The following is a 19,491-nucleotide window of genomic DNA, read 5'->3' as shown; positions in this document are numbered from 1 at the left end:
TGGGTATTGACGGAGGAAGCGCCCTGTGGGTCTCTAACAACAGAAGTAAAGGAGGAGGAGGAGGAGGAGGAGGAGGAGGAGGAGGAGGAAGAAGAGGGGGAGGAGGCGGAGGTGGAGGGGGAGGGAGAGGAGGCGACCCTTTCAAATCCAACTGCAACGCCCTTGACATCTTCCCTTACCGCCTCCCCTCCTCTCCTCCCCTCCTCTCCTCTCCTCCCCTCCCCTCCCCTCCTCTCCTTCCCTCTCCTCCTTCAGCTCGCCATTCCCTTCCCTCCTTGCACCCTTCCCCTCCAGTTAAGACGATCCTCGTGAAGGGCGGGTGAGGTAGGGTGAGGGAGTGGGTGGGGAGAATAAGGGGAGAGGGCACCCACGTATGGAAGGGAGACGTGTAAGGGCGCCGAGGGAAGGAGAGGTGGCATGAATAACTTGATAGGGAAAACAAAATCGAGTGTAATTGGTTTTGTTGGTTTTCGTTGTTATGGTGTTCAGTAACTTTTTTTTTTTTATATGTATTTTGAGTTCTCTTTTCATTTATTAGTATTATTATCCACAGCCAGACGTTTGTTTTCCTTTCAAACTTGTCAGGCATTTGTGTGTTGTTTGTTCTGTATATTTAGGGAAGAGGAAGTAGGTGGATGTAAGGAATATAGGAAAATTAAGATGAAAGCTCCTATTTCTAAAAACATTCAAATAAAACTTTTTTTGATATATATATATATTTTTTTTTCTCTCCATCTCCCTGTCGAAGGTTTTCTGCTGGAAGTACGTAGGCTGTGAATGAAAGTTGTGTGTCTGGTTAACCCGGCCATCACTGAGTAAAAGTTGATTTAGTTTTTCTTTAGAAGACTTTGGAGCATGTGTGAATATTCTTGTTAAAAAGTTGGGGGGTGAAAGTGTTGGAAGTTTGCAGAGATTAAAGTGACAATGAGGAGGTAAGTAAGTGGTCGCCGCTGTCACGACCGCCCTTTCCCGCGACGCCTCCTTCAGTTATTTCTTTTTCTTTTTTCTTGCACTCTCTCTCCTCTTCTCGCACACTTCCCTCACTTCCTGCTCCTGTTATCGTCTTCCTAGTCTTCTTCGTCCCTGCGGCTCTATTCCTCCCAGGTAAGAAGAAACCCATCTGATCCGCCGCTCCCACTACACCTCTCTTAACGCCTCTCTGAACTGCTGTCTGTCTCAAGTTCTTCGCGGCGGCACGTTCCCGGCGTCCCGAGCGGCACTCATTGCGGCGCCCAAGCATTCTCGTCCCACAATAAAAGTTCGGAATTAGGCTGCTGGAGTGTTTAAGAGTCTACAACCCTGACTTGAAATGGTTGTGAACACGTATACTAAAGGTGGGGCAGTGGTGGGAGGGGAGTGTGTGGGGTGGGGTGTGCCATTAGGGGTTGAAGGGGGTGGGGTGTGTGTATATGGGAGAGGAAGAAAGGGATTAAGAAAGGCTTTCCTTACCTTTGTGTTGTATGATACGGATTACGTGTGTGTGTGTGTTTACGAGTATGTTGTTTTTTTTCTTTTAATCTTATATATCCCTTTTAGTGTTATGGTTTTCCTTTGTTGACATTCACTGAGCTGCTGAAAGAGAGAGAGAGAGAGAGAGAGAGAGAGAGAGAGAGAGAGAGAGAGAGAGAGAGAGAGAGAGAGAGAGAGAGAGAGAGAGAGAGAGAGAAACAATTACATGGATAGACAGAAAAATAGAGAGAATAGGAACTCGACTCTGTCTTTTGTAGGCTACTAAGTTACATGCATCTGAACGGCAGTAGTACAAACTTGTGACCAAAAAGCTGTAGGTGATTATGGGAAAAAATGATCTTGTAGTGCAGGGGATATACAGGACTGAAATCACCTTAGAGGAAGGTAGCCGAGACGAGGCGTTTACATAATCTCTTGTCTCACGGAAATAAGACCACGGAGGAAATACAGGGAAGAGGTCGCTAATCCACTCGTATCTTCCCCTTTAGTCATATTTTTTTTATCTTTTTTTTTTTTATGAACATACAGAGAATACAGTGGCAGTGTTCCTTAAATTCAACGACATTGTGTTTGTGTGTGTGTGTGTGTGTGTGTGTGTGTGTGTGTGTGTGTGTGTGTGTGTGTGTGTGTGTGTGTGTGTGTGGCCAGATTGTATTCCCTTACCACAGGGGTGCCGTAATGAGAATAACTTAATCTAGAAGCACTTCGAGCGAGAGCTTTACGTAAGAGTGTAAGACGTAATGCCCCCAGAAGAAGACTTAACGATCCCTCCTATCTCACCTTCGGGTACTCGCAGCAGCACACCTGCCAGTCGCCCACTCGTCAGGTGAAACTAAGGAATATAAAATTAATTAGTCATATAAATGAGTCCAAGACAATGGGGCCTTGGAGAGACAAAAGGGAGAGCCGCCGGCCGGTAAAGTGAGAAAGGAAAAAGCCAGGCCATTGTGGTAATCAGAGCCGCCTCTGCTGAAGGAGATGCTGTAGGAGGTGCACACAAGGTATTATGGGCCAGGCGACAAAACCTTCAGCCCGTGGCGTTATTGTGCCGCGTTATTGACTGGGAGACGAGGAGGAGATGGTGGTGGTGGTAGTGGTGATGGTGGTGGTGGTGGAGCAATGGTAACTCCGGGGAGGTGAAAGGAAGATAGTGGCGTGGGGGTGTAAGTGGGGAGGGATGGGAACGATATTAAAAATGTGATCATGCTGTCGAGGAGAAAGAGAGAGAGAGAGAGAGAGAGAGAGAGAGAGAGAGAGAGAGAGAGAGAGAGAGAGAGAGAGAGAGAGAGAGAGAGAGAGAGAGAGTATAAAGTAGGAGTAGAAAGTAATGCTGTGTTAGCAAAGTGTGGCTGGAATGGAAGTCGTATCGCTCAAACACTCAGCTCGGTTCAGTCTATTGCAGTACCGCCGCTCACATGAATATTCAGACCTTTCATCACCTTGCTCCCCACGCCCTGCCACCGCCCCCTACCCGTTCGTGCCCCCGCCCTACACCCACCTCGACCCTCCCTCTACCTTGCTAATATAAAGTAAATGAATATTCACCACACACCCTCATTAGCAATGGAGTTTCCACGCTGGCGATCTTGCGTCTCTTTCCTTGTCACACGGAATACAAACACTGGCTGCTGGAAAGGTCGTGTTTTATTGCTAGTTTTAGGGCGAGAAAAAATCATTATTTTATTCCATTTTGTAGTGATTATTTTTTTAATGACTACCATGTATATACTATTTTCATTGTTTTGACGAACATAATTCGTTTTTTAAATTTATTTTTATGTACTGAAAAGGAAATACGTTTCCACTGTGGAAAAGATTCAACGTTTTTCAGCGAATTAATTTACAAATGTCATCTTTATTGTTAAATTCAAATCTGTCGCGTGCAAAAAGAAATATTTCGACGCAGTGTCTCGATGGCCGTCAGGCTCCGGAAATTAATCGGGATGACGGATTAAAAATATGACAGAAACTAATATATTAGCAACAAATTCTGAAAAAAAAAGTGTATATCACGGGTGATATACGGCGTTGTAGGTCTTAATGGTCGTAACATTAATTGGAGTTTTTAAAACAACATCCGCGCCGCACGCCACGCCGTGTCCTCACAATAGCGGTAGTGGAGGGGCGGGACACCCTCTCGCTGAGGAACATTTCGTGTACCACACTCCCGCGTGTCACCACACGTCACGGCCACGACAGCAGGGCAGAACACATGTATGAGACACGTAGTGGGAAAACCAGAATGATATATTGTTCATGTTTTTTAAACTTCACATATGATCTCGGATGAAAGGCAAGACCACTTCCCTCTGATGAACACACACAGATGTGGTCTTCATAAGGAAGGAAAAAGAAAACTGCTGTGGAGATTCGTCTTTTTTTTTTTTTTCTTCGAAGTAGAGATGAAATCCTTTCACATTTAGATCTGGTAGTCCTGTGCCGCCCATGGCCTGTGCTCATGGCTGCGGCGGAAGAGTTGATTGGTTTCATCATGGCCGAGTCCGGTCGCGGTATAGGACGAGGCGCGCCGGGCGGGAGCAAGGCAAGAAGCGTTGTGAGTTAACGAAGTTGTTGGCAATCTGGGGAATGACGAGGTGAACTGCTTGTGTAATTGTTTTTTTTTTCTATGAACTTTAGGGAGCGTGTAGTGTTGCAGCCAAGCACAGGCACTCACTGTGTTGCGCGGTGCTGGCGTGGGAGGCTGAGGGCAATGTTATATTGTGTTGCTGGTTAACATGGGAATCTGCGTTACGATGAGTCTAGCTAATACCAATCGGGGTGTAAAAACAAGGTCTCTAGAGGGGCTGGCCTCTAGAGGGGCTGCTGCATCCCTCCTCCCGTGCAAATAATTCTCAAACGTGCCTCTTGTTAGCATTCAAATGCAAAAAAAATATATCATGTGCCACAGATCCTCGAAATCCGGCCGTGCTGTTCCACACCCGCCCTTCCCTTCCCTAAATCACTTACAATCCACTTCTGCCAACCCCAGTCACCCCTACATCTACTCTTCCTATCATCCCCTCTTCCGCCTGTCCTCCCCTCCACTCTATCGGCCCCTTGCTCCTGCCTTCCGTTCGTCCCGCCATGCACCTTTATGGTCTCCATGGCCACTGTGCACTAAAATTGTTTTTCTCTCACGCCTTCCTCCCTTGAACCAGCCATTTTTTCACGTCTCACCAAGCCCGCCCACCTTCCTCATGTATAGCTAATTTCCACCTTCCCACAGCTGTGCACTGGGAACTTGTTTATCCACAGCGAGTGTAGCAGAAGTAGAAGTTCGGTTCTAACGATTTTTCAAGGTCTCTTTTCGTCCGTCGACATGGACACACACACACACACACACACACACACACATTGACGCAGAAAACTGCTTTCAACTAACGTTTTGTTTTACGGCAGTCCCTTCCCGCATCCCAGGGTATTCGCGTTTCCAACTTCCTCTTTTGTTGCATTCGCACACACCGCTTGAGCCGGTGTGTGCCTGTATCACTGGCCTGGGGAGTCTCGGTGGTTCGGGGGCGACAACCTCCGAACGTTTTCTGTACCGCGGTCCATCCAGTCCCTTGCTCGTGACCTGAACAAGTTGACACTGTCGCGATATGAATTCTTCTGAGTAGGACAAAAACTTAGTGGATGAAAAGCAGTTGGTCGAGTATTCTTTCAACTCCTCGGCCTTTCTTGAAAATCTCTCGGTGAGCCAATACACAGTGTGGAGTGTGTGGCGCTCAGATGTGTTACAGAAGAGAGATATTGGTATGACATGCAAGGAGATGGAGTTGCTGTTGCAGGAGGTATCTTGGAGGGAAGGTCTTTGAAGAAGTAGGATCAGTGTGAAATATGAGTAAGAAAGCGACTTCAGGGACTTCAGGGACATGTTTTTTATAAGAATTTCCTTGAAAGTGTTTGCTTAATAGGTAAGACATGGAGATGCGGGAGTGGCGGCAGCGTCCACGGGGGCGCTGACACCACAGACAACAATAGCAGCGACATCGATTACAGTTATTACAATAATGTTAGTACTATAGTGAGAGCACTATGACATTGTTATTTTGGTTGTTGTCGTTGTTATTGCTAGAATAGTATGAACAACAGCAATAATAACAACAGCAACAACAACAACAGCAACAACATACTACTACTACTACTACTACTACTACTACTACTACTACTACTACTACTACTACTACTACTACTACTACTGTTACTACTATTACAATTACTGCTACTTCTACTACAGCAACAACAACAACAGCAACAACATACTACTACTACTACTACTACTACTACTACTACTACTACTACTACTACTACTACTACTACTACTACTATTACTACTACCACTACTACTACTACCTGCTACTACTACTACTACTACTACTGCTGCTACTACTACTACTACTACTACTACTACTACTACTACTACTACTACTACTACCACCACCACCACGACTACTACCACCATTATCATTATGAGACATTTAGAAGGAAAAGGAATAATCAGATTCAGTCGGTTTTAATCCCCTTCTTCCCCCCTTCCGTAGGTTCTCTCTTATTGATAAAACGAAAGGTGTGTTGAGGCTTCCAGTTGCCAGTGAGTCTTGGAATGAGGCGCGTCACTGAATGCATACGAACCAGTTGGTGTTACGTATCGCATGCCATTACCTTCCCCCGAAAACCCCCCACCTCCTCCTCTCTCTCTCTCTCTCTCTCTCTCTCTCCAGTTCGCATGTACTTGTTTGTAGGTTAATAAACAATGCATTTATTGTCATTTAAAGTGTGTTGTGTGATTCTGTGGTTATATGCACGCTATCCCATGCAGGCAGTTCAAGGAAAAAAAATGTGGATCTTTTTAAATGTACTAGAGGTTAGCGGCAGGGCAAAATAATTCATGCCTGAGAACCTTGTTAGATCATGACAGTTGTATCACTAGAAAATTATACTGCTTTCATTTGATACGATTTATTTATTTATTTTTTATGCAATGTATACTCTTATAGCTTTAAATATAAGCATAACACTTACTCGTTTTCTAACTGCCCAGGCCTTACGTGGCTCACAGACATTGACTGCGAAGTTATACTGTATCACGTGCTTCGTGTGAAATGAACCGCCAAATGATGCGAGGCAGAGGAACAGCTAATGTGTTCGCAGCCAGACTACGAGTATAATAATGTGTCGCTGGTCTCAGTGCTGCCAGCGACGCCCTTCTTTATAGCTGGCTGGTAATGGCGCAGCGGTAACCGAAAACTCTTGACATTATGTATGTAATTCACGATTCGTCGGAAGCCGATTCGTGCTCCTGAATGCGACTAGCGAACCTGAGCGAACTGTCTCATTTCTGGCTCAGGTCGTTCAGTTGCCAGAGAAAGAGGAACGACATTGTACTGTGAACTCGTATTGACTGCGCAATGCACTTTTGTCTCCTCGCAGGTGTTCCCTGAAGGCTTTGTGCAGTGAGCGGGACACCTGATGCATCCACGGCAAGAGACATAGCAAATATAATGCCCTAGGACATTATTATTTTATGGGAGGTGAAAACGATACGTGGCATCTCAATTAAGGATCACGTGACCAGCCTCCTCCCACGACTAGCCCGTTGTTGCTGTGTCGGGTGGCGGATGCAATTTCTGTCATATTTCCGATGTGCTGAATCCGTTGCAGCTTAGGAAGTGACAGTGAAGAGTGCAGATGAAGGTCAAAGGTGAAGCAAGGTGAGGGCAGCGCGGCCGCACGTGATAAATGGGCATGAGGTGAGGCGTGTTGTGGTGGTGGTGGAGACTGCCGTGGTGGACGCAGGAACGCCACACGGCCTCTTCACCACTACTTCTCGTTTTATTGTATTATTGTTTTCCTTTTACCATTCAAAAACATATTATTTTAGCTTGGATTCCGATTATTGGGCTGTGTAGGTTGCATGTTCACATGATATCCCCCAAGGGCGGTATGGACGGTGACGTGGAAGACGAGAGGGGTTAACTAGCGCTTGTTTCGTGAAAATCATTTTGTATAATTAACAAAACTGGACTTGTCAGGAGTGGTACACACGCTGAGTACTACCCATATAGGCAAATAAGATGTCTAATTTTATCATGATCGGTTAATGTTGTTAGTATTGTATGACTGTGGTGGAGCAAGATTAGTTGTTCCTTTCTGGCAGTGGTGGTGGTGGTGGTGGTGGTCAGTCCTTCACTCCTGAAGTTTCGTTTGCCCCACGTATGTAGCTTGCCGCTGCCGTCGTCATGGTTAAACAACAGCAGCAGGAGCAGCAGCAGCAATAACAAAAATACTATTCATAAACTCGATTAGTGAAACGAGGCTTACAACAACTTTTGGAAAACATCTCGTATTCATTTCACTTTAATTTGATCGAGTATACGTAACTGTGTTGTATGTCTAAGCGTTTTTTTTTTTTTTTTTTTTTTTTTTGCGGAGGGGATATTTCATGAAAGACTTTTTACGGCAAAGTATATGCAGGAAATGTTTGTCCTCGTAATTGATCACACGCTTTGTTCCACTCGCTCAGCTCGGCGATAGCGTGGCGTGGTGGCGTGGCGTGGCTGTGCACAGCCACCAAAGTGTGCCCTCCCTCACCTGTGTGGGCGACGCTACACTGATGTAACCCACACGGAGGCGGCGAGCCTTTGCGTATTGGTAATCAAAGCTAGCAATATTTCATATAACATAGCTTACATATATATAGTTACATATTTTGCTCCGCTTTATACTCCACACGTTGAATGTATACAGCGAGCCACCATATACTGCAAGGTTAAAGCAGCACTTTGTGTCACTGTTTGTTCAAGCCTGGGAAGTAAAAGCAAGGTCATCCGGTGTACACCACCGACCTTACCGAGGAGTGGAGGCCGTGGGATTAATGGAATACAGTAAACCTGAGTCATGGACTGTAATGTGCATGAAGGGATTAGTATTATGGTTTGCTTTAGACCAAGAAATTGAGCAATCTTCATGAGCTTGTAAGAATCGAAAAGCCAAGAGTTGACAGGCTATTCATCTTCGTTTTCTATTGAACTTAGTATTTTTTAAGTAATTCTTGTAGCGATCACAAACATCAAGTTGGTCGTAAGATATAAAGAATGATGAATGACTAGGTCGTTGAATCCAGTCGACGCGTATTATTATATTAAACTCCGGTACATGAGATATGTTTGTGAATTAGGTTTTCATCAGCAATAATGGCTGGAATAATGCAGAAGTTATAGAGAACATTCGAAAATGTATTCATAAATAAGATTATCTCTGATGATGCATTAATTGACTTTAACTTATTCATTTTCTAATGATATGCTTGAATTTCGCGCTATATACTTAAGAGAAAATATTTTTTGAATTTGGTAGAATTTTGGAATTACGAAAGCAGTGTTAGAAATTGTAATAAAAGAAAAGTATGGGTTTTTAACATACAGTAGCAACCGTGCTCGGCTTCTTAACTCACCAAGGTTCATGTAGTTTGTCCGACTTAGATTTAGATAAAAGACCACAATAGCACATCGTACAAAAAACAATCTGAATATAAATTGTGTGACTTTGGAAGCATTTACTCGTATATATCAACCAGCTTTACTTTTTAAGCCCATTACAATCCTCTGCTGGCTTACAAAACAAAACAAATAACTTGGCTGAAATAAAGTTACCCATCACAGGAATAAAATACATAACAGACACAACACCATTAATTACCGTGACAGCATACCAGAAAATAAAACCAACCCCATGATGATAAAGCTACGCGACCCTAGTAAAGCAGAGGAATGGATGCACGGAACAGGACAGGTAGGTAGAGGGGGGTTTATACCTGGCATTTAAAAGCACCATTCTAATTATTTTGCGTCGCACGGCAGACACAAACACGCACCTTTTTACCGCATTTCCGTGATTGGCTCGTGTGTGTAAGATCGTGCCTCACTGCAAACAGCGCTGTAAATCCCAAAGAAATTTAATGCAGCCAGCGGGGACGTGAGGCTTACGTATTTTTAATTTTATTATTTTTAACCAGCGACCCATCCAGGTGGCTATAGCGCGTCCCCTACTGTAGGTATAGGACGGTGTTAAAAATAATACGTGATGGATATTTATAACGAAAACACTGTGTGGAAAAGGGGTGTTGTTGAAAATGTGATGGGGAATAGTATAAAAAAAGATTTTATATATATATATATATATATATATATATATATATATATATATATATATATATATATATATATATATATATATATATATATATATATATATATATATATATATATATATATATCGTTCATTTATATATGTAACGCGCTTTGATTATATTATTGTTCGTGCTTTCTGCTGTGTGTGTGTGTGTGTGTGTGTGTGTGTGTGTGTGTGTGTGTGTGTTTCAGTGCGATCATTTGTATATGTAACGCGCTTTGATTACATTATTGTTCGTGCTTTCTGCTGTGTGTGTGTGTGTGTGTGTGTGTGTGTGTGTGTGTGTGTGTTTCAGTGCGAGAAGGACAGTATCTCCCTGAAAGTGACGCTTTATGGTTCTGGCTGGACTTTACGTTACGTCCAACACTTTAAGATGCGGACCCAGTTCGTTGTGTGTATGTGTGTGTGTGTGTGTGTGTGTGTGTGTGTGTGTTTTAGACATTTTCATAACCATAGTATATTCACCGCATCAATCACAGGTTATCGGCTCTTTCTCAGGCTTATCCGACGTTGATGAGGTGGCAGGAGTTACATCACCGCCTCAAAAGGGCCCCTCACACCTTAAAAGTGCCTCATCGGAGCCTTAACCAACCCCACCCACCCACAAACCCACCTCACCCACTCGCGCGCCGCACCACCCCACCCACCGACCCACCCAAGTAACCAATGCTCCCTGGTAGTGAGCCACCCATTCACCCACCTTATATCCTCCTTATTACCTTTTCTTCCTTACACTCCCCCCTCTCCCTCCACCTCCTCCGTGCACTCATTGCCTCGCAGGACTGGTGTGGCCTTGCTACTAGGGTTTCTTTTATCATCTCCCTGTCAGTGTGTGGTACCGAGCACCTTTAAGTTCCCAGTACTGCCCATAGTGTTTATTACTCGCCTCTTTTTTTTTTGTGTTCGCTCTCTTTCTCTATTGAAGCGGAAAAGTTTTTTTTTTTTTTTTTATTGTCGTGGTGGTGGTGGTGACGACAACAGCGAAAAATAAAAGAGAGAAAAACATGAACATCAAGAACAGGAGGGAAAGAGAGGCAAGAATAGCCTGAGTTGGAGGAAAGAGGCTTGCATTCCCAATCCCCGCCTGTCCTCTGTTCAGTGGCCGTCGAGGGTGGTGGGCGCCGTCGTCCATCCAGCGCAGGACGCGTAGGTGTGTTACCCCTTTGATAAAATCACAACGATTTACCGAGATAAATTTCAGGTTTACATGTACAAAAACTTTGGTGCGGTTGCCAATTTCATTTGGACGCTAATTCATTCCGCCGCTTGCAACCTCGCGCTTCGCCTAGCCCTGCCCAGGAATTAAAGGACATCCCTCTTTACGGCGGCGTGATGTGAGGGGTGAGGGGCCACGTAGGGAAGAAAAACAGTGAGGCGTCTAACTCAGGCATCTCAAACCAGTGATGAAAACTGTAATTCACAAGGGTGAGCAGATGCCGGTGAAGGCCAGGTTTTCCACCCTTGCTGACGCCGAGGAGGGATAGTTACAGTCTGGAATGTCTGGCTGGCGCCGCCCTTCGAGCTGCCCTAACCAGGATTAGTGGGGCCGTCAAAGTCTTATTCCCTGCTTGTGTGATTTGTTACGAATAAATGTTTGCGAGCAGGGAGGGCAGCAAATGCAGGGAGGCGGTGCTGCCCAAGCCATGGCGTGTGCTGCTGCGGGGCCGCCCCAGTACAAGCTGTTGAGGCCGGCAGGGTTCGTGGATTCGTAAACAAGGCGGTGCAACACTTATCTTGGGGAACAAATGTCGCAGGAGAAACGCCTCTAGGCTCGTGTTGGGGAAGGGAAGTTACGCGGTATAGAAATGTGGTGGTTTTGGTGCGCGTAGGCCAGTGGTGTGTCCTCCTTCACCCCTGAAGTACTTGCGTGGTGGAGGAGCATATCATTGCCACCACGTCAAACACTATCACTGCCGAGGGTAAAGGAGAAAATTAGCCTTAAAATCTTGACAACATCCCACCACCAGTCAAGACTCCTCAGTAACAGCCATCCCCACTGCAGCAGCAACAGCACCAGCAATAACAATCATCCCTGAACCCAATAGAAGTACAATTTCCAGGAGGCAATAAGCGAAGATGTTTTTCTCTTGCTCGCCTTATTAACCCTATGGTGGGGAATGTTCCGCGGCTAGGGTGCCGAGTCGATCTGTACGGGGCCTCTCTCTCTCTCTCTTTCTCTCTCTCTCTCTCTCTCTCTCTCTCTCTCTCTCTCTCTCTCTCTCTCTCTCTCTCTCTCTCTCTTTCTCAGAACAACTATGTACGAGTATGCACACTGCAGTCTTCCTCTTCCCCTCCCTTCCATAACTCGACGTAATGTTATTAGAAGCGCTGAAGGATGAGCTACCTTCTTCCCCCATCCCACTCCCTACCTCATCCTCCGGTCCCAAGCCTATTCCCTCTTTGAAATTCCCTAACCCACGCCACATTTTCTCTCGTTTCCACTTCCTCTCTCCTCCGCTTTTCCATCTCCACTATCCACACCAGCTGTTCCTCGTACTCTCATTTATCTGCTCAAGCTCATCTCTCCTTTACACCCTCTCCTGTTTCTCTCGTAACTCAAATATCAGTTCCTCATTTTGTGTTTAATGTCTCCTTAGTTCCCGTGCCGCACTCTGGTGACTCCCATGCATCATTTTCTCATTTTACCCATACTTCCCTCCGTAGTCTTCTCACTCCGTCTTCCCCCTTTCCTTTACTCTCCCTCAACGCGCCCCAAGACGCTGGTAAATACAGAACCAATAAAGTTAATTCGAAAGTTTCTCCAAGTTCATATAAGCAGCAGCGTCTCGAATGAAAAATAACAAATGTTCCAATTGAAGAAAACTCACAGGGGATGAGATTACAACTAGAGAGAGAGAGAGAGAGAGAGAGAGAGAGAGAGAGAGAGAGAGAGAGAGAGAGAGAGAGAGAGAGAGAGAGACCTTAACACCTCACGTTATATACTCAGACGCTCACAAAACTAACGACGTATAACCCGAGATAGATCAACATTCTCTCGCCCTCACGGTCACAACCAATCTTTTGAAGGGAAGGAGGAGGAGGAGGAGGATGGGGGGAGGAGGGGAAAAAGACGCACCAATCAGCAGCACAAACCAACCGGGTGTGTGTTGACGGAGCCTCGACCCTGAGAAAGAGGCGGGCGGCGAGTCTGGCTGGCTAGATGTGTGTGTGTGTGTGTGTGTGTTTGCTCACGAGGGGCCACAGCGAGAGAAGGTGGGGAGGTGGGGAAAGAAAAGGAATGCTAGAAGATAGAGAATGTGTATGTGTGTGTGTGTGTGTGTGTGTGTGTGTGTGTGTGTGTGTGTGCTTGAGAGAGAGAGAGAGAGAGAGAGAGAGAGAGAGAGAGAGAGAGAGAGACTGCTCATGTTGTTTTTGTGCTATTCTGTGAAGGTTGTCGGTCAGAGTTCGAGCTCTTCAGTTGTTGATACACACACACACACACACACACACACACACACACACAGAGAGAGAGAGAGAGAGAGAGAGAGAGAGAGAGAGAGAGAGAGAGAGAGAGAGAGAGAGAGAGAGAGAGAGAGAGAGAACCTTTCCCTGATTCTCTCTCTCTCTCTCTCTCTCTCTCTCTCTCTCTCTCTCTCTCTCTCTCTCTCTCTCTCTCTCTCTCTTTGCGTTTCCTCGCAAGGACAATAATAATGTTGATACAAGACGCAGATAAGTTTGTCTTTCATTGTTTATTTTTCGGTAATTGTAGTGACCAACCCACCAGTTGTGTGTGTGTGTGTGTGTGTGTGTCCGAGAGTCCCCCTTTTCAATCTTACCGAAAGATTACTTCCTCCTCTACTGTGCGTCGTCTGTTTCTCTTGTTCATCTCATCTCAATCTCACTCTGTTCCTGCTCTCTCACAGCCATCCCTTATCTTCCCCTACTTTCCTCTCATCCCATCCATTCCTTTCCTTTCTATTATTCCCTTCTTCTCTTTCCCTTCCTTCCATTCTCTCTCTCTCTCTCTCTCTCTCTCTCTCTCTCTCTCTCTCTCTCTCTCTCTCTCTCTCTCTCCAATAAAAACTAAGAAAATTGAGTTTCCAGTATGTATTTTTTCGAAACGTGCCCCTCCCTCATCATGTGGGCTCCAGAGTGGTGGGGTTGGTAGGCCTGCCACGACTTATTAGCCTAGTTTGTAACCACAGAACGCAAGTTTTGAATAAATGGATCTTTTTTTTTTCCATCGGTAATCGATAGTAAATTTGTGGTTCTATGTTTGTACGTGAATAAAAACTGAGTTGGCTTTGATTACCAAGGCTGTCCCACGATTTGTATGAACGATTATTTAGTCCTCGGTCAGCCTTTATCTATGACAGAAAATAAATAGATATATTACAGAAGCCTCTGCGCCGTATTTAGTTATGAATTCCACCGATAATTATAATTTGTCATCGTCTCGTTAACGTTCTGCCTCGTCCGAAGTCACTCGCGTAACTTGAACGAGTCAGTGTTTCTAATGCTACAAGTCATCCGGGAAAACACATTCTTTTTGCAGGAAGTTTCCTCGTAAAACCGGTGATGAAATCTGGCACGGACGAGGCAAGGACGAGGCCGTTGCTACGCACTTTTCCCTTACCACCCTCTCTCGTTTCTCTCATTATTGCGCAGTAGTCAGGTACATTGTGATATTGGCTGTTCACTATATCCTTCTTCTCTCCCATCTTTTCTTCTAAACTATACACACACTTTCCCTTCATCTCAATTTTCCTTTATGAAACTGAAAAAAAATGTGTAATAGTTCATATATCCAAAAAAAATAATAATGCCAGTCGGTATATAATTATTTAAAGTTGATTGCTGGTGAGAGGGAGAACAAGATGTCTCGAACAAACAGGTCATTGTAATGTTTATTATGGAATAATTTATACACTATATCCAAACTAGTTCTGCCAGTGGATACATGATTATTTAACTTGATTAGCTGGTGATAGGGAGGAAGAAAGATGCTTAAATATACGAAATGTAGCCAATATATCCTAAATATGCTAGTTGTTATGTAATTTCAAGTGATTTGCTGGTGATAGGAAGAAAGACATGACTAAATGGAACCACGTAGATTAAATTCATAACCAAAGCAATAATGGCAGTGGGCGTCTAATTATGTGAAGTGATTTGCCGGTGATAGGGAGGAGAAGGAGACGCCTAAATGGAAAGCAAATGATGGCAAGGTGTTCCTCTCGCGCCGTTCATTGAGGAGGGTATTAATTCCATTAGCCGCCGCCAGACCCCTGCGAGCGGCGCGGAAAGAGGTCCCTGATGTTAAATAATTCCATTTTCCCCACGATTGGTTCTTGGAGGAAAGGTTGTTCAATTATACGTGCCTCTCTCTCCCTCTCTCTCTCTCTCTCTCTCTCTCTCTCTCTCTCTCTCTCTCTCTCTCTCTCTCTCTCTCTCTCTCTCTCTCTCTCTGTGTGTGAATGTAGTTACAAAAACAGTCATTCTTTATTCATCTTGAATAGTTATTTTTTGTTTATGCTCCATTCAGTACGCTTCCTTTTAAACAATCTCTCTCTCTCTCTCTCTCTCTCTCTCTCTCTCTCTCTCTCTCTCTCTCTCTGTCTGTCTGTCTGTCTGTCTGTCTGTCTCGTCCTCCACAGTGGAACATGGCCACAAAACTTTTACCTTGTGTCTTGCTGTCTCTCGCTGCCTCAATATAATTAACGCCAGATGGGGTGGTAGTGGGACACGCGCGGCACACTCGTCCAGGCTGTGAAGAGTGCCTTTGTCTTCAGCGCCGTGTCTGTTGGGACGGAAAAAGAGACCACGTTAGATGATGGAAGGTGGAGAGAAAGAGTGAAATGGTTGGTGGAGATGGAGGCAGAGAGAGGGAAGAAAAGGAGCAATGGGGAAAGAAAGGAAGAGAAATGGATAATAGATAGAGTATAATAAAGGGGAATTTATGCTTTGTTGAGTATGATGAGTAAAGGTTATACGGGGAAAGGAGAGGAGTGTTGTAATGGATTTAGGTGAAAGAGGTGCGAGTGCAAAGGAAGGAAAAAATTGATCCGCGAAATAATGAACCACCATAATTGTATGAGGAAGAGCAAAAAATGTACTGTATCATATAAAATATTGATAAGAGAAGATTATTGATGGAAGAAAGAATATATTGCAGTAATACGGTGTAGTATATCGAATTGGGAATGGGAGAAAATGCAACAGTGTGAGGATAAAATAACTAAAAAATGTAAATATGCAGGTGAAAAACAAACATTGTAAATATGGAAACAACCAACATTTTAGTCACCTCATCACACACACACACACACACACACACACACACACACACACACACACAGATCCAGAACAACAGCCGGGCAATGAACCTGTGGTGTGGATGTGAATATATGTATGTGGCGAATTATGTTGTGTACTTGCATGAATGTACCATGAGAATATTGAGCTATGTCGTGCAGAGAGAGAGAGAGAGAGAGAGAGAGAGAGAGAGAGAGAGAGAGAGAGAGAGAGAGAGAGAGAGAGAGAGAGAGAGAAAGAGTGTAAATGCAGCATATTTGCTTATTCACCATAGCGAGGAAATTGAAGTATCCTTTAAAAACTGCGTGGAAAATGTATTAATAGACTCACTGGTCACATGGACGTGTAGTGAAGGTAAAGCAATAATAAAATGTGTTAATTAGCATCAGGTAATACCACTCTGATTCAATGAAGTGTCAACGCAACGTGTGTGTGTGTGTGTGTGTGTGTGTGTGTGTGTGTGTGTGTGTGTGTGTGTGTGTGTGTGTGTGTGTATTTTTGGATGTAGTGGTGAAGGGAATGACACTGAAAAAAAAAAAAAACCTTGTTACTCGTTAAACTTGAAGGAGCGTGGCTGAGAAGGATGAAAAAGTGGAGAAAAGTATTTTATTTTCACTGATGTATCGTTTATTAATTATTATTATTATTATTATTGTTATTATTATTATTACTGTTATTATTATTATTATTATCATCATCATCATTATCATTATTTACACCTTGTTTGTTTATGTATTTTTCGTCTCTTTTCTGTATTATCAATGTTGTATATTACTTAGGTTTTATGATTGTAATCCTTCATTTGTATTTATTTAGTTTTGCAATTCTTCCTCCTGTCATTCTCCCTGTGTATACTTTTCGTTTGTGCATTTTTTCTCTTTTTTTTCTCCTTTTGTTCTATCTCTCTTTTTGCTTTTATGTTTTTTTTCCTTTTATTTGTTTTCTTTCTTTCAGTCCATTTATCATTTTATCCTTTACCTTTATTTATTCTCTCCTATTTGTTTTGTGTTGTCTTTCATTCGGAGTTTTCTTTTCCGTCTTCAACACACCTGAACGACAAGTCAGCAGCACGGTCAGTTCAGGAGGCGCAGTAAGCCGTGAACACAAGCAGAGAGAGACACTGATTGACTGACTGACGGATTGACTGATTGATTAAAATTTGCACAGGAACCATAGCACTTCCGTCAACACCTTACCAGCTGACCTCTTCACTTTCTTCCACCTCTATCGCCTCACCAACTCCTCATCCACCTTCACCCAATATCAGTTCTTCCCTCCCTATACAGCTTCCCCTACAGATCAGTAGTCTGTAACACACCTCAGCTCTCACCCATGACACTGACCTCCCTTTCCTTCGTTACTCCTACCTCTTCCTTCCACTTCTCCATCACATCACTTCTATCTCCTCTTCTTCCTCTTCTTCCACCACTTCCCTTCACTTCTACCCAATCTCAGCACTCCTCTCTCGTTTTCTCTTCCTCTTTTTCCATCCCTTCCGTCCATTTTTCCCCAGTCCCCTTCACTTTTCCCCTTCCTCCTCTTCCACACCACACCTCAATTTTTCCCCTATCCCAGCACTCCCTCCTCCTCCTCCTCCTCCTCCTCCTCCTCCTCCTCCTCCTCCTCCTCTTCAATCCTCATTCGCGTACTCATCCTACCTCTGTACCCATCCTCCTCCCTTTTCCCTCCTTTCCTCTCTCCTCTCTTTCCCCTGCTCCTTCCGTCGCTTCGCCGCTTATCTCCCTCAGGCAGCAGGAAACTGAGACACGGGGATGCACTGCAATTTTGTTGGAGATATTAAGCGTATGAATTTTGTGAGACGTTTCATGAGTCGTAATGTGTATTATAATTGCCAAGTAAGAGAGAGAGAGAGAGAGAGAGAGAGAGAGAGAGAGAGAGAGAGAGAGAGAGAGAGAGAGAGAGAGAGAGAGGACTAGTAAAGGAATAAAGAAATAAAGGATTTTTCTTGTTACCGATGAGCGCAAGAGGATTTTGAAATATAGACTGCAAGACACGAGGGAACAGCGCAAGAGAGAGAGCAATGGAAAGAAATGTATTATACCTGAGAATTCGAGGACTTGGTGGAAAGATGGAGGAGGAAGAAGAGGCAGGAGGAGAAGGAAGAGGAAGAATGATGTGGGTAACTAATCTGGTAATTGTGTTTATCCCTACGCCGGTATAATTAAGGGAAGTCTTTAGGGAATACATCAAGGTAGTAACGTATGCATAAGATGGAGAGGGAGGGAGAACACGAAGGAACACAATAGAAGGACAAACAGCAGTAAATCTTTTTAGCTTTTACGATGTTTGCAATAATCTAATTTAAAATGAGAGGTGGAGTGTAATGAAAGCCATGTTTCTTCCTATCCACTGTTCTCTGGCAGGAAAATGAGAGAGCGAAAAGAATGCAGCGTGGAGGAGGACAAGGATGAGGGGCAAGTGAATGAGGAGTAAGAAGCGGAATAGTAATAGAAGAGGAAAGAAGGAAGAACATAAGAGTATAGACGAGAACAGAAAAAAAAAAAAACATATATAAAATTCCAATGACAAAGAATAAAAAGCAAATAAGGAAAGAAAAAAAAGTAAATTATTATTGAACTTAGGGGAACAGTAAATGAAAGAAGAAATTAAGCATGGAATTATAATAACCTGAGTGAGGTCCCGGTGGTGATGAGTGAAAGAGAAGGACCACAACAGCACATATTTTGCTTCGCCGCCAGAAGATGAATGTCATGATGCGCAATTATGAGAAAGGTATGCGAGTGAATAAGTGTATGGATCTGTGTATGAATATAAGTATGAATGTGCGAGCTTTAATTAAATGACCATGGCTATTCGTTACCCCGATGATGTAGAGTGTGATGTATTGTATGTAATCTGCGTACTATTATCCTCCACGGGCACTGCTTTATCTGTGTCTGTATTAATGTGGTCTTTTTTCATGCCTCTCTCTCTCTCTCTCTCTCTCTCTCACTGGCCTTATCGCTTCCTCACTCTGTCCGCGTGTGCAATTTTTCCCTTCGTGTCTGTCATGAGAACAAATCTGAAGTGACAGTTTTCATTCTTCATGGTAATTGTTTTTCGTGTCTTGTTTTTTTTTTTTTTTTGTCCCGCATTTTTCTTGTATGATCTTTCCCTGTCTTGTGTTAACCATGTGCGCACTTTCCCCTCTCGTTTCTTTCGTGAATGTAAAGGTTTTAGGCAAGGTAGAAGAAAAAGTTGAAAAGTCGTCTTTGTTTTTTGTTTTTCTGTATTAAGTCTTGCCTATTTGTTTCTCTGCTCTCAGGTTATCCTTTTCAAGTCGTTTTTAACCCGGGCGTACATTATTTTCTTCGTTTCAGCCTCGAAATAGAAGTTTTAGATAAAAATTAATGTCATATCGTTTCCTCTCATCACTGACTCATTTCTCCCTCCTGATCCGCCTCTTCCAGCCAACCATTCGTCTTCCTTCCCCAATATTATCTCCCCCAGACGACATCCCATCCCTCTATCTCCCTCCCGACTCACGCCTTTTCCCATACATTTCCCGACACACACACAACATCCCCATTCTTGTCGCCTCGCTCCCCTGTCTAT

General features: G+C 43.9%; 2 protein-coding genes across 2 annotated transcripts in view; one reads left to right on the top strand and one right to left on the bottom strand.

The window, feature by feature from the left end:
• Positions 1-15,421, bottom strand: part of LOC135101961 (Kv channel-interacting protein 1-like) — a 35,735-nt gene extending 20,314 nt beyond the window's left edge. Inside the window, exon 1 of the mRNA XM_064006427.1 lies at positions 15,283-15,421. The gene's annotated coding sequence lies outside the window, so the exon portion shown is untranslated. The remainder of the gene's footprint in view (positions 1-15,282) is intronic.
• Positions 1-19,491, top strand: part of LOC135101960 (potassium channel subfamily T member 2-like) — a 523,352-nt gene that overhangs the window by 321,150 nt on the left and 182,711 nt on the right.

Source organism: Scylla paramamosain, chromosome 7 (assembly GCF_035594125.1).
Source record: "Scylla paramamosain isolate STU-SP2022 chromosome 7, ASM3559412v1, whole genome shotgun sequence".
Taxonomy (NCBI): domain Eukaryota; kingdom Metazoa; phylum Arthropoda; class Malacostraca; order Decapoda; family Portunidae; genus Scylla; species Scylla paramamosain.
The sequence above is the reverse complement of the archived record's forward strand: the minus strand, read 5'-3'. Positions and strand labels throughout refer to the sequence as shown.